The following is a 12,747-nucleotide window of genomic DNA, read 5'->3' as shown; positions in this document are numbered from 1 at the left end:
TTGGCCTGCTAAACCCAGGGTTGTGAGTTCAATCCTTGAGGGGGCCATTTAGGGATGGGGCAAAAATTGGGGATTGGTCCTGCTTTAGCGGGTTGGACTAGATGACCTTGAGGTCCTTTCCAATCCTCATATTCTATGATTCTCTCTCTGTGTATATATTGAGACAGCCAATTCATCTCAGTTTGTTTATGTGGGTGTATGTTTTAAGCTGCTTATGGATTCATTTTAGGGATACACATGAATGCTCAGCGAGGTACAGAGGTTTTAAATGTGGTGTTTGTTATGTGTAGGTGGGGACCTAGGTAGACAAGCACTCAAAAGAGTGTCTCTACATCAGAATAGACACAGATAATTATTATACAAATATGTACAGTATACATAGTTATTTAGTGCAATATTGTTATACTCAGACCCTCAAGTAGTTTATAAAAGAGTATTTATAGAAGTTTGTATTTAAGAGTATTCATTATTTTACATGTCTAATAAACAGTATATTTGGTGCATACTTGATGCAGGACTGAACAGAATTCTCTGGCCTGTGCTAGGCAGGAGGTTAGACTAAATGACCATAATGGTCTCCCATGGCTTTAAAATCAAGGAATCTATGATGTCATCCTGATGCTAAAATCAGATCTGCTAGCATAGACATATACACTTGCAGAGAACATGATGGAAATTAAGATCTACCTCACAGAACCGTGATGTGGCACAAGTAATTTAGACTTGTAAAGTTCTATCAGAGTATTAGATAGAAAGTCATTCACAAGTCCTTAGACTTAGGTCAGAGGGAAGACAGGGGAAATACATTCAAGAGACAGCCAAAAAATGTTGCACAGAGTAATAGAGCAGGAACAGAGGAAGCCTAATGGATTGTACCGTAGACCTGGTAGGAATGTTTACACTGTTGAAATATTGATGAAAATTGCTAGTTTTACACCCCCACACAAAGTGGAGATGTTCTGAAACACTTCTCATTTTCAACCACATATGCATATTTTTCCTCTAACATTTCAAATTGTGAAGATATAATTTGGAGACAGCACTTTGACTAAATATTCTCATTTCTTTTTCAACCAACTTCCAATCTGGTCAAAAGATTTTGAATTTCAGAAGTTTGGTAAAAAAAAAAAATTCATTAAAATTTAGATTAGAAAAGTAGATATTTTTAAAACACAATTTTCCCTACCCGTTTTCCTACAGAACACGTCACCCTCCCATAGCAAAATGTCAATGAATAAATGAGAGCTGCAGGAGGAGGGAGGGAGGTCCATAAAATGCTAGTGGATTTCTCCCATTCTGACTAACTCTACTTTTCTTTCTCAAATTTCTCCAGCTGTATGAAAAGATGCTTTTCTATACCATTTTTCAAAAGGCTTCTTTCACCTCTTTGTTCCTCAGAGTGTATATTATGGGGTTCAACACTGGTGTCACAACTGTGTACATGAGGGAAATCATTTGGGTCACTCTTTGGGCTGTAGCTGGACTTGGGCCTCAGATAGGCAATAAGGGCCGTTCCATCAAACAAAGTTACCACCATGAAGTGGGAGGAGCAGGTGGAGGAAGATTTCTACCTTCCCTCTGCCAACGGCAGCTTCAGGATGGTGGTGATAATGCAGACGTAGGACAGGGTTATCAGCAGGAAAGGGCTCATGATGAACAGCCCTGACATGACCAAGAAAACAGTCTCTATCTTGGAGGTGTCTGTGAATACCATCTTCACCACTGGTGGGATGTCGCAGAAGAAGTGGTGGATGTGGTTGGAGCCACAGAAGGGCAGGCTGAAGATCCACATGGTCTGAACCACTTCCACCAAGATGCCGATGACACACAAGGTGTCTGCTAGCTAAACCCAAGCCCACTCACAATTGTTTAGTGCCTACATCGGGGCAGGAGGGAGGTGCCTATCTCTGTTTGTGATCCACAGAAAAGAACCCTTCTCTTGTTGTCAAGCGGATTAGGTCTCGGTGCCTAAATACTTAAAAAAATTTGGCCCGTAGGCAACTAAATCTGAGGGTTAGGAACCTTTCTGGATCTGGGCCTATGGAAATATGGGGCCAGATCTCCATCTGGTGGCTATTAGTTTATTTCCATTGAAGTCCAGCTGGGCAACAAAATATCAGATGAAATTCAGTGTTAATAAATGCAAAGTAATGCACATTGGAAAACACAATCCCAACTAGAACATATTAAATGATGGGGTCTAAATTAGCTGTTACCACTCAAGAAAGAGATTTTGGAGTCATTGTGGATAGCTCATAGAATCATAGAATATCAGGGTTGGAAGGGACCTCAGGAGGTCATCTAGTCCAACCCCCTGCTCAAAGCAGGACCAACCCCAACTAAATAATCCCAGCCAGGGCTTTGTCAAGATGGGCCTTAAAAACGTCTAAGGATGGAGATTCCACCACTTCCCAAGGTAACCCATTCCAGTGCTTCATCAGCCTCCTAGTGAAATAGTTTTTCCTAATATCCAACCTGGACCTCGCACACTGCAACTTGAGACCATTACTCCTCATTCTGTCATCCGCCACCACTGAGAACAGCCTCTTTGAAGCCCCCCTTCAGGTAGATGAAGGCTGCTATCAAATCCCCCCTCACTCTTGGGGTGGAAAAATCGACCACGTGTTGTGTTTGGATCAGAACAAGCCTGAGGCCCACTTTATTACAAGCATGCAAGCATTCAGGGGACGAGAGCCTGCCCAGCTGTCGACCCTTCCGAAAGGAATACAGAAGCTTATATAGCTCAAAACCACAATTAATTACACACACTTCCTTATTTAGCAATATATCACCTTATTAGGATTACATTAGAAAATCAATGCAGGCCAAAAGCAAAAACAAGCATCTCCCCCACTAGGCCCCTCCTGTTATTCACTGTCTGTTCTTTTGCAGTCTGTGACCTTTCTAACACAACTGTTGCGATTATATATTTCATAAGCTTTGACTATTACAAATTATGCTGCTTGGGGACTTTCCACTCTTGGCCCTTATCCACAGAAACAAGCCTGGCCAAAGGTCAAGGCCTAAAAAGCTTGTCCGAAGTTAAGGCCTACCAAATTTTCCTTCACACTCTTCTCTTCTGCAGACTAAATCAGGCCAGTTGCCTCACTCTTTCCGCATAAGTCATGTGCTCCAGTTCCCTAATCATTTTTGTTGCCCTCTGCTGACCTGTCCTCTCCAATTTGTCCACGTCCTTTCTGAAGTGGGGGACGCAAAACTGGATTCAATATTCCAGTTGTGGTCTCACCAGTGCCGAATAGAGGGGAATAATTACTTCCCTCGATCTGCTGGCAAGGCTCCTACTAATGCAGCCCAATATGCCGTTAGCCTTCTTGACAACAAGGGCACACTGTTGACTCATATACAGCTTCTCATCCACTATAATCCCCATGTCCTTTTCTGCAGAACCTCTGCTTAGCCAGTCAGTCCCCAGCCTGTAGCAGTGCATGGGATTCTTCCGTCTTAAGTGCAGAATTCTGCACTTGTCCTTGTTGAATCTCATCAGATTACTTTTGGCCCAATCCTCCAATTTGTGTAGGACACTCTGTACCCTATCCCTACCCTCTGGGCATATCTACCTCTCCCCCCAGTTTAGTGTCATCCGCGAACTTGCTGAGGGTGCAGTCCATTCCATCATCCAGATCATTAATGAAAATGTTGAACAAAACAAGCTCCAGGACTGACCCCTGGGGCACGCTGCTTGATACCGGCTGCCAACTAGACATCGAGCCATTGATCACTGCCCATTGAGCCCAGTGATCTAGCTAGCTTTCTATCTACCTTATAGTCCATTCATCCAATCCAGCTCTCCTGGACTCCTTTCCCACTCACATTAGCCTCCGAGGGGATCCTGCCCATCAGTTCCCTAAGGGAATCAAAGTCTGATTTTCTGAAGTCCAGGGTCCGGATTCTGCTGCTCTCCTTTCTTCCTTTGTCAGGATCCTGAACTCGACCATCTCATGGTCACTGCTGCCCAGGTTGCTACCCACTTTTACTCTCCCTATGAATTTTTCCCTGTTTGTGAGCAGCAGGTCAAGAGGAGCATGACCCCTAGTTGGTTTCTCCAGCACTTGCACCAGGAAGTTGTCTCCAACACTCTCCAAAAACTTCCTGGATTGTCTGTGCACCCCTGTATTGCTCTCCCAGCAGATATCAGGGTAATTGAAGTCCCCCATGAGAACCAGGGCCTATGATCTGGAAACTTCTGTTGTCCAAAGAAAGCATCCTGTACCTCGTCCTCCTGGTCTGGTGGTTTATAGCAGATGCCCACTATGACATCACCCTTGTTGCTCTTGCCTCTAAACTTAACCCAAAGACTCTCAACAGGCTTTTCTGCAGTTTCACACTGGAGCTCTGAGCAGTCATACTGCTCTCTTACATACAGTGCAACTCCTCCACTTTTCCTCCCTCACCTGTCCTTCCTGAACAGTTTATACCCATCTATGACAGTGCTCCAGTCATGTGAGTTATGCCACCAAGTCTCTGTTATTCCAATCACATCATAGTTTCTTGACTGTGCCAGGACTTCCAATTCTTCCTGCTTGTTTCCCAGACTTCTTGTGTTCGTGTACAGGCACTTAATATAACTAGCCAATTGTCCTGCTTCCTCAGTATGAATCAGGAGGTCTTCCCTGTTGCACCCTCCTCCTTGTGTTTCCTCCCGGTATCCCCTTCCCCACTTACCTCAGGGCTTTGGTCTCCATCCCCCGGTGAACCTAATTTAAAGCTCTCCTCACTAGGTAAGCAAGCCTGACTGCGAAGATGCTCTTCCCTCTCTTCATTAGGTGGATTCCATCTCTTCCTAGTCATCCTTCTTCCTTGAACAACATCCCATGGTCGAAGAATCCAAAGTCCCCTCTCTGACTCCACCTGTGTAACCATGCATTTACCTCCACAATTTGATGGTCCCTACCTGGGCCTTTTCCTTCAACAGGGAGGATGGACGAGAACATGACTTGCACCTCAAACTCCTTTATCCTTCTTCCCAGAGGCAGATAGTCTGCAGTGACCCCCTCAAGGTCATTCTTAGCAATATTGGTGCTCATGTGGAGAAGTAGGAAGGGGTAGCGTTCTGAAGGCTTGATCAGTCTAGGCAGACACTCCATCAAATCCTGAATTCTAGCTCCAGCCAAGCAGCACACTTCTCGAGTTTCCCAGTGCATTGCAGATGAATGACTCCATCCTCCTTAGGAGCGAGTCCCCGACCACCACCACCTGTCTGCTCCTCTTGGGAGTGGTGGTTGTGGAATCCTCATACCTAGGACAATGCATCCCATGCCTTCTGGTCGATGGGGTCTCCTTCTGATCCCTTCCCTCAGATGACTCTTTCAAACCATTCTCCTCCGTAGAGAGCCTGAAAATGGTTTCTTATCTCTATCTGCATTGGGGACACACGGGTTCTCCTCTTTCTTCTTCTGGAGGTCACATGGTGAAAATTTTCTTCCCCGTTCTGTACTTCCTTCTCTGATTCTTCAGCATGCTGTTCCTGGAATACCAAATGCTAACTTCTATCCAGAAAGTCTTCATTTTCTCTGTTGCAACTCAGGATTGATACTTGAGTCCTTTAACCTTCTCTTCCAATATGGAGACCAACTTGCACTTTGTACAGACAAGGTCACTTCTATCCTCTGGGAGAAAGACAGACATGGCACATCCTGTGCAGGTCACAACAGCTGATTGCTCATTATCCATATTCTCTTCCTTCTAAGAATCTCTTCAGGTGTATTTACTGCTCACAGAAGCACGAAAGGCAAAAACTCTTTGGGAACTCCCCCTCTGTAGTAGTAGGATTTTATGTTTGTATTAATATAATTTAAAATGAAGAATAAAGAATAATAATGTAGCATGTATTAAATGTATTGGTGTATGATTTGATCATATCCTGCCAGCCACCCTTTTTAAATAACAAAAAGAAATAGCCTAATGGGCCATTGGTAAAGATACATCAGCCAGAATCTGTGTCTGGACTGATTTCAAAACAGTGACAGACCTTTAAGGGTCACCAATTTGTTGTAGGTTTAGCATTTTAAAATAAGTAAAAGAATGCCATGATTGTCTTTCTTTTGCATTGCACTTTAATGTTCCTGTTCAAAATGTTTTGTGCAAATTAATGCTGTTTTGTGTGTAAATAAGAAATGTATGTGTTAAAAGATAAGTGTGAAGGCCATCGCTGAACCAGATGTACGAGGTAGAAACCAAAGACAAACGCAAGGGCGCCAGGAGGCTGCAACATGCTGCTATTGAAACGTCAGAGAAGGGCAGATTGATGACTCTTAAAATAAGACAGGCACCTATCATTGGGATTAAGATAGTAGTGATAAAAAATAAAAAAGACAATTTAAAAAACAAGCACTCATCAAACAACAATTAAATACAGCACGGTGGAGCAAAACTCACTGGTCCCAATGAAGGAAAATCACTATATAAACAGGGGCCCTTGCCATGAAACTTTGGGTTGTCCTGCCAAGACTTCCCTGGAGCATTGTGTCGCATCCGACGGAACCCGGCTCCTCCCTACCGGTGATCAACCTAGGTTGATCCAGACTGGTAACTATAACATTGACTGGCGGGACAGTGTGCATGGTGTGTGTATGTGTGACTGAAAAGCATATGTTAACTGCTGTTTTCTCAATAAATGCGGCTTGCTGCCTTCTCCCCATAATAGATCTCGTGCACTTTGTGTAAGCATAACATTTTTGGTGGAGAATGCGGTTCAGCAAGAAAAGCAGGACTGGTCCCAGACAAGGAGGCAGGCAACAGATAAAAAAATTGAAAAACAGGTTGGAAGCCCTGAGGGCATAGTGGCAGAAGTAAGCGAAGCAGTAAGTACAGGCATGGGGAATTCAGATCTCTGGAACAATACTTGGAATGGTGAAATCTAAGTTAATAAAGGTGTCATTTTGGGAGATAAGAAAGTAATTTAAGGAAAAAGAGTAAAAAGTTAACTCTGCAGAGGCTGGAGGGAATTAAGTGGTTAAACATTGTAAAAGTGTTGAAAAGAAAAAGTGTTATAGAAAAAGAATTTTTGGTTTCTTTGCAACCATTCTGAAGGAAAAATGGACTCTTTTCCAAAGGAATGTCTGTAAATAAGCCAGGCAAAAAGACAATCTTGTTTAAATCATTTGACTATGAACAATTCAGTCAAATTTGCTAAAAAAAAACATAAGGGGTTTCTATTGGAATTTAACTGCCCCCAAATGTATATAAATGTAATGTATGTACAGCTGTGTAAAAAATAAAGCAGTGTAAGGGGTGTTAAAAAATAATATGTGTGTATAAATATATTGTGTAAATATGTGGAGTGTTAGGACCTAAAACAACACTCCTGGTTTGTAAAACTCTTGCTTTGTAGGTTTAAGATAAATTGGTTTGTTTTTTAAATAATACCACTAAAATCCATTTGAATCTTTCTTTCAAAGTTGTAAAACCAAAACAATGTTTTTTGCCAGACACAGGTAACTAGAGTTTTGTTTGGCCTTGGTATTTAGCATTTAACCCTTAAGGTACCTTAATGCTTTATAGGTTCAATATCTTTTTAAAAGACCAAAGTCATGGCTGCAGCTGGGCAGTCAAAACCAAAAACATGGGAAAAGATTCTGAATTTGTTTTTTGGTAACAAAATAGCAAATAAAAGCTGTAGTTAAAAACAAAAAGACAGTGCCCCACACTGAGCCTTAAGGTGATGCTGGGTAATCAAATTGTTACTTTGATAAGGGTACATAAAAACTCTGTGAGCACAAAAGAAACAGTTACACCTTATGTAAAAATTAATATGGCTAATGTTATAAAAATTAAACTATGAAAGAAATGTGCATTTTCCCCAGAACATGTGCAGTGTATATTGTAGAAGGGGTAAAAAAAATGCAAAAACATACCATACTAGTTAATTAAAATCCTATTAGGGCTCCAAAGGGAGCCACAATAGGTTGTGTTTTCTTTTTCAGATCGTTGTGTGTTTTGGAAGCAGGAGTTAAAAGTGGAAAGTAATCAAAACTCTGGTGAAAGTTGATTGTGTCCCTTTTAAAACAGAGTCTTTGAGCTGCTGATGGCTTTAAATCCAAAAGCAAGCCAGAAAGCATCTATGTTAATGCAAATTACCTAACTAATAAAGAAAAAAAAAAAAAGAACTGCCCATAAATGGCAGCACAAAAGAGTAAAACCAAAGAACAAAAAGAAAAACAGGTAAATCAGGGAAAGGTAGTGGCACTAGTAAAAATGTTGGCCCCTACCAACGCCCACTCTTTAAAAGTACTGGTAGAAAAATTAAATTTTCTTAGACCACACATTTATAAATATGCTAAAATAACTCACCCATTGTGGAAACTGTTAAAGAAAAAGACAAGATAAAAATGGGAAAAAGAGCAGGACTCCACTTTAACTCTGCTAAAGCAGAAGGCTCTCACAGCCCCAGCCCTTTGTTTCCCTGATGAATCACAGCCTTTTGTTATTCATTTGGCAGCTAATAACGTGGCCTTGGGTGCCACACTATTACAAAATATTGAAAAAGGGAACCAACATAAATGTCCAGAGGTCACTCTGGAGCAAAGAATTGCCTTGGCAGAGGTACCCCCACTGAAAAAATTAAATACTGTGGGTCAAAAAAAGCATGTCTGGTTTACTGATAAAAGTATATGAAAGATGATGTAAAAGCATGGGTGCAAAATTGTGTGCGGTGCTCTCAGGACAAGGCTCGTCATCCTCACTGGCAACCCATGATGCATCAACAAAGGCTTGGGCGGCGCACAAGGTTCAAATTAATTTTATTAATAAATAGCCAAGAAGTAAAAAAGAATTCCAGTATTTATTGGTAATAATTAATTCCTTTTCAGAATGGGTAAAGGCATTTCCTACTAAAAATAATAGCACCAGGGTAGTGGCCAAAACGTTTTTTAATAAGGTAGTATGTAAATATGGCACCCCTGAAATAACAGATTCTGATAATGGGGGAGCCTTTGTAAAAAAAAAAAATCTTTACAACAATAATACAAGCATTGGAAATTAAACAAAAACTCCATATACCATACCGGCCTCAGTCCTCAAGCCAAGTCGAGTGCATAAATTGCATATTAAGAAAGTGCTCCGAAAGGTAGTAATCACACAGGAAAAATCTGGCTGAATAAACTCCCTCTGGTTTTGGCTGCCATGCACAGCAGTAATAGACTAAGGACAAAAATTCAGCCCTTCCAATTGTGTTTGAACATCCAATGTGCCTCATGATTAATCCTAGTTACCTGGGACATGGTCAAGAAAAGAGCTCTAATATAACCCAGCATAATTATTTTCAATGGCTTAAACAGTTACAAGAAAATAAAACCACCCTCCAGTATAGGGTTAATCAGGCCATCGAACACATGACCAACAAAATTCAGAAACAAAGGCCCACAAAGGCAGCCCTGTGGAAAACACAGGATCAAGTCATGTATCTCAAAATGGAAAAAAGGGGTCACTCACTGAAATCAAACTAGATAGGCCCTTACTCCATAATGAACCGCCTTAGCTCATTGGTATACCGTATTTAAAAAAGTGAAAAACTAAAATGGGTCCATGTTTCACAATTATATTGTTTACATAAATAATAATGTTTAAATTCTTTGCAGAAAAGAACATCCTGAAACCTAAGCATAAGGCATTGCTTAACCACCACAATTTTAATCCACAGAAAATGAAACTCCAGTAGGAAGTCTGGCTTTACCTGCTTCTGGGAACTTTTAGCACCCAGATAATTAAGGCAATCATGGAAAAAAATGCAGCCCTCCTTATAAGCCAACATTTAAAAATAATTCACTCCCCGCCAACCAATCATGGATTCCTACCCGTGATGCAGTGATCCTCAAGAAATGGTATAATAAAAATACTAGCCAACTCTTAAAACCCTTAGGAAATACCAATATGTATGCCTGGAAAGGAAAAGTGTAACTTAAGGTTCACTATAAACACCACAGAAATACCAAACCACTTGAAAATAGGGGTTAAAATAGAGGGTCCCTATGGGGATACCACCTGAAGTTCCAGCTACCCACAATTACCATATCAGTGGAATGATCCTGTTAATTCAGGGACAATACTAACAGTTATTGTGGAATACTGTCCAATGCCCTGTAGTAAATTGAACCTATGGTTCCCTGACACATGCACAGAACCTGGAGGAGAGATTATGCATTCAAAAAAGGTACCCCAATTAAAATAAAGAAACCCAAGTTGTTTGTAACTCAAAGTAATCCAGTAAAAGTCTTGTTAAATCCACTATTAGTAAAAATAAAAATTGGTATGTATTGGACTCAGTTAAACATGTCTAAATTAAAACCCAAATGTTCACCTTATAGACTCATAGATACTAAGGTCAGAAGGGACCATTATGATCATCTAGTCTGACATCCTGCACAACGCAGGCCACAGAATCTCACGCACCCACTCCTGCGAAAAACCTCTCACCTATGTCTGAGCTATTGAAGTCTTCATATTGTGATTTAAAGACTTCAAGGAGTAGAGAATCCTCCAGCAAGTGACCCGTGCCCCATGCTACAGAGGAAGGCAAAAAACCTCCAGGGCCTCTTCCAATCTGCCCTGGAGGAAAATTCCTTCCCGACCCCAAATATGGCGATCAGCTAAACTCTGAGCATATGGGCAAGATTCACCAGCCAGATACTACAGAAAATTCTTTCCTGGATAACTCAGATCCCACCCCATCTAACTTCCCATAACAGGCCATTAGGCCTATTTGCCATGAATATTTAAAGATCAATTAATTACCAAAATCATGTTATCCCATCATACCATCTCCTCCATAAACTTATCGAGTTTAATCTTAAAGGCAGATAGGTCTTTTGCCGCCACTGCTTCCCTTGGAAGGCTATTCCAAAACTTCACACCTCTGATGGTTAGAAACCTTCATCTGATTTCAAGTCTAAACTTCCCGATGGCCAGTTTATATCCATTTGTTCTTGTGTCCACATTGGTACTGAGCTTAAATAATTCCTCTCCCTCTCCGGTATTTATCCCTCTGATATATTTATAAGAGAGCAATCTTATCTCCCCTCAGCCTTCTTTTCATCAGGCTAAACAAGCCAAACTCCTTGAGTCTCCTTTCATAAGACAGGTTTTCCATTCCTATTATAACGGCCTGGATAAAACCATATCAGCACGCCAATGACCAAGCAAAACAAAATACAGTAGGCACCATATTAAAAGGATTTGGCTTTAAAGCAAAAATTATAATTACTGTGTCAAGGTTCCTTCCCCGCTCTGAACTCTAGGGTACAGATGTGGGGACCTGCATGAAAACCTCCTACGCTTATTCTTACCAGCTTAGGTTAAAAACTTCCCCAAGGATACAAACTATTTTACCCTTTGCCCTTGGACTTCCACTGCCACCACCAAACGTTTATTCGGGTTTATTTTTATTAGGAAAGCGTTGTTTGGAAACGTCTTTCCCCCCAGAATCCTCTCAACCCTTGCACCCCACTTCCTGGGGAAGGTTTGGTAAAAATCCTCACCAATTTGCATAGGTGACCGAAACCCAAACCCTTGGATCTTAAGAATAATGAAAAAGCATTCAGTTTTCTTACAAGACTTTTAATAGAAGTAAAAGGTACAAAAGAATCACCTCTGTAAAATCAGGATGGTAAATACCTTACAGGGTAATTAGATTCAAAACACAGAGAATCCCTCTAGGCAAAACCTTAAGTTACAAAAAGACACACAGACAGGAATATCCATTCTATTCAGCACAGCTTAATTTCTCAGCCATTTAAAGAAATCATAATCTAACGCATATCTAGCTAGATTACTTACTAAATTCTAAGACTCCATTCCTGTTCTGTCCTTGGCAAAAGCATCACACAAACAGACTCTTTGTTTTTCCCTCCCCTCAGCTTTTGAAAGTATCTTGTCTCCTCATTGGTCATTTTGATCAGGTGCCAGCGAGGTTATCCTAGCTTCTTAACCCTTTACAAGTGAAAGGATTTTTCCTCTGGTCAGGAGGGATTTTAAAGGGCTTTACCCTTCCCTTTATATTTATGACATACTGTAAACCTAAAGGTAATTAAAAATAAGTTAAGTTCCTTGTCACAACTGCAAGATAGTCTCATTCACAAGCAGGCAAATAATACTGTGAATTTGGTAGAAATAGGTCTGGTAAACCTAAAAGCAACATAAAATATGTGGCAGTGACTAAACACCACCTCCTGGCTACTGTAAAAACAACAAGTAAAAGTAGAAAATAAAACTGTCTTGGCCATGGGACGTACTGAGATGCAAATTCTTAGTTTAGCATCACTTGAACATAAAATGTTTTGGGTAATATCCGGAAATGTTCGGGTATTAACGCATCTTTTAAAACAACAAAAAAGGTCCTTGTTTAACATCTACAAATATAAATAAATGCAATATGTTTCCAGCATGGTTAAGACAAATTTGTTATTAGGTAAAATTATTGTTAAAATTGTTCACCAACAGTCTATAAAGACAAAAATATAAAAAGTAAGCCCGCTCCCAAAATTGATCATGGGATCCTTTTGGCTACCCCAGGTTATAGGTCAGTAAGCTGGAAAAAAAAATTATTGGATACCCAAGGGTGTAAAAATGGAGCCCTCAAAAATGGGTGTGCTTATCCCTACCTGTCACCACAGAACCATGCAGCAAGGACACATTACTAAAAACATGTGTATGGAATTGCAGCAGGGTGGTCACTCCGCTCCTGCCCTGAAGGGGTTAAAAGCAGCCCTGGAGAGGGCTGTGGCTGGGTAAAAG

The sequence above is a fragment of the Eretmochelys imbricata genome, chromosome 13 (genome assembly GCF_965152235.1).
Source record: "Eretmochelys imbricata isolate rEreImb1 chromosome 13, rEreImb1.hap1, whole genome shotgun sequence".
NCBI lineage: Eukaryota > Metazoa > Chordata > Testudines > Cheloniidae > Eretmochelys > Eretmochelys imbricata.
This window is presented reverse-complemented; position numbering follows the sequence as displayed.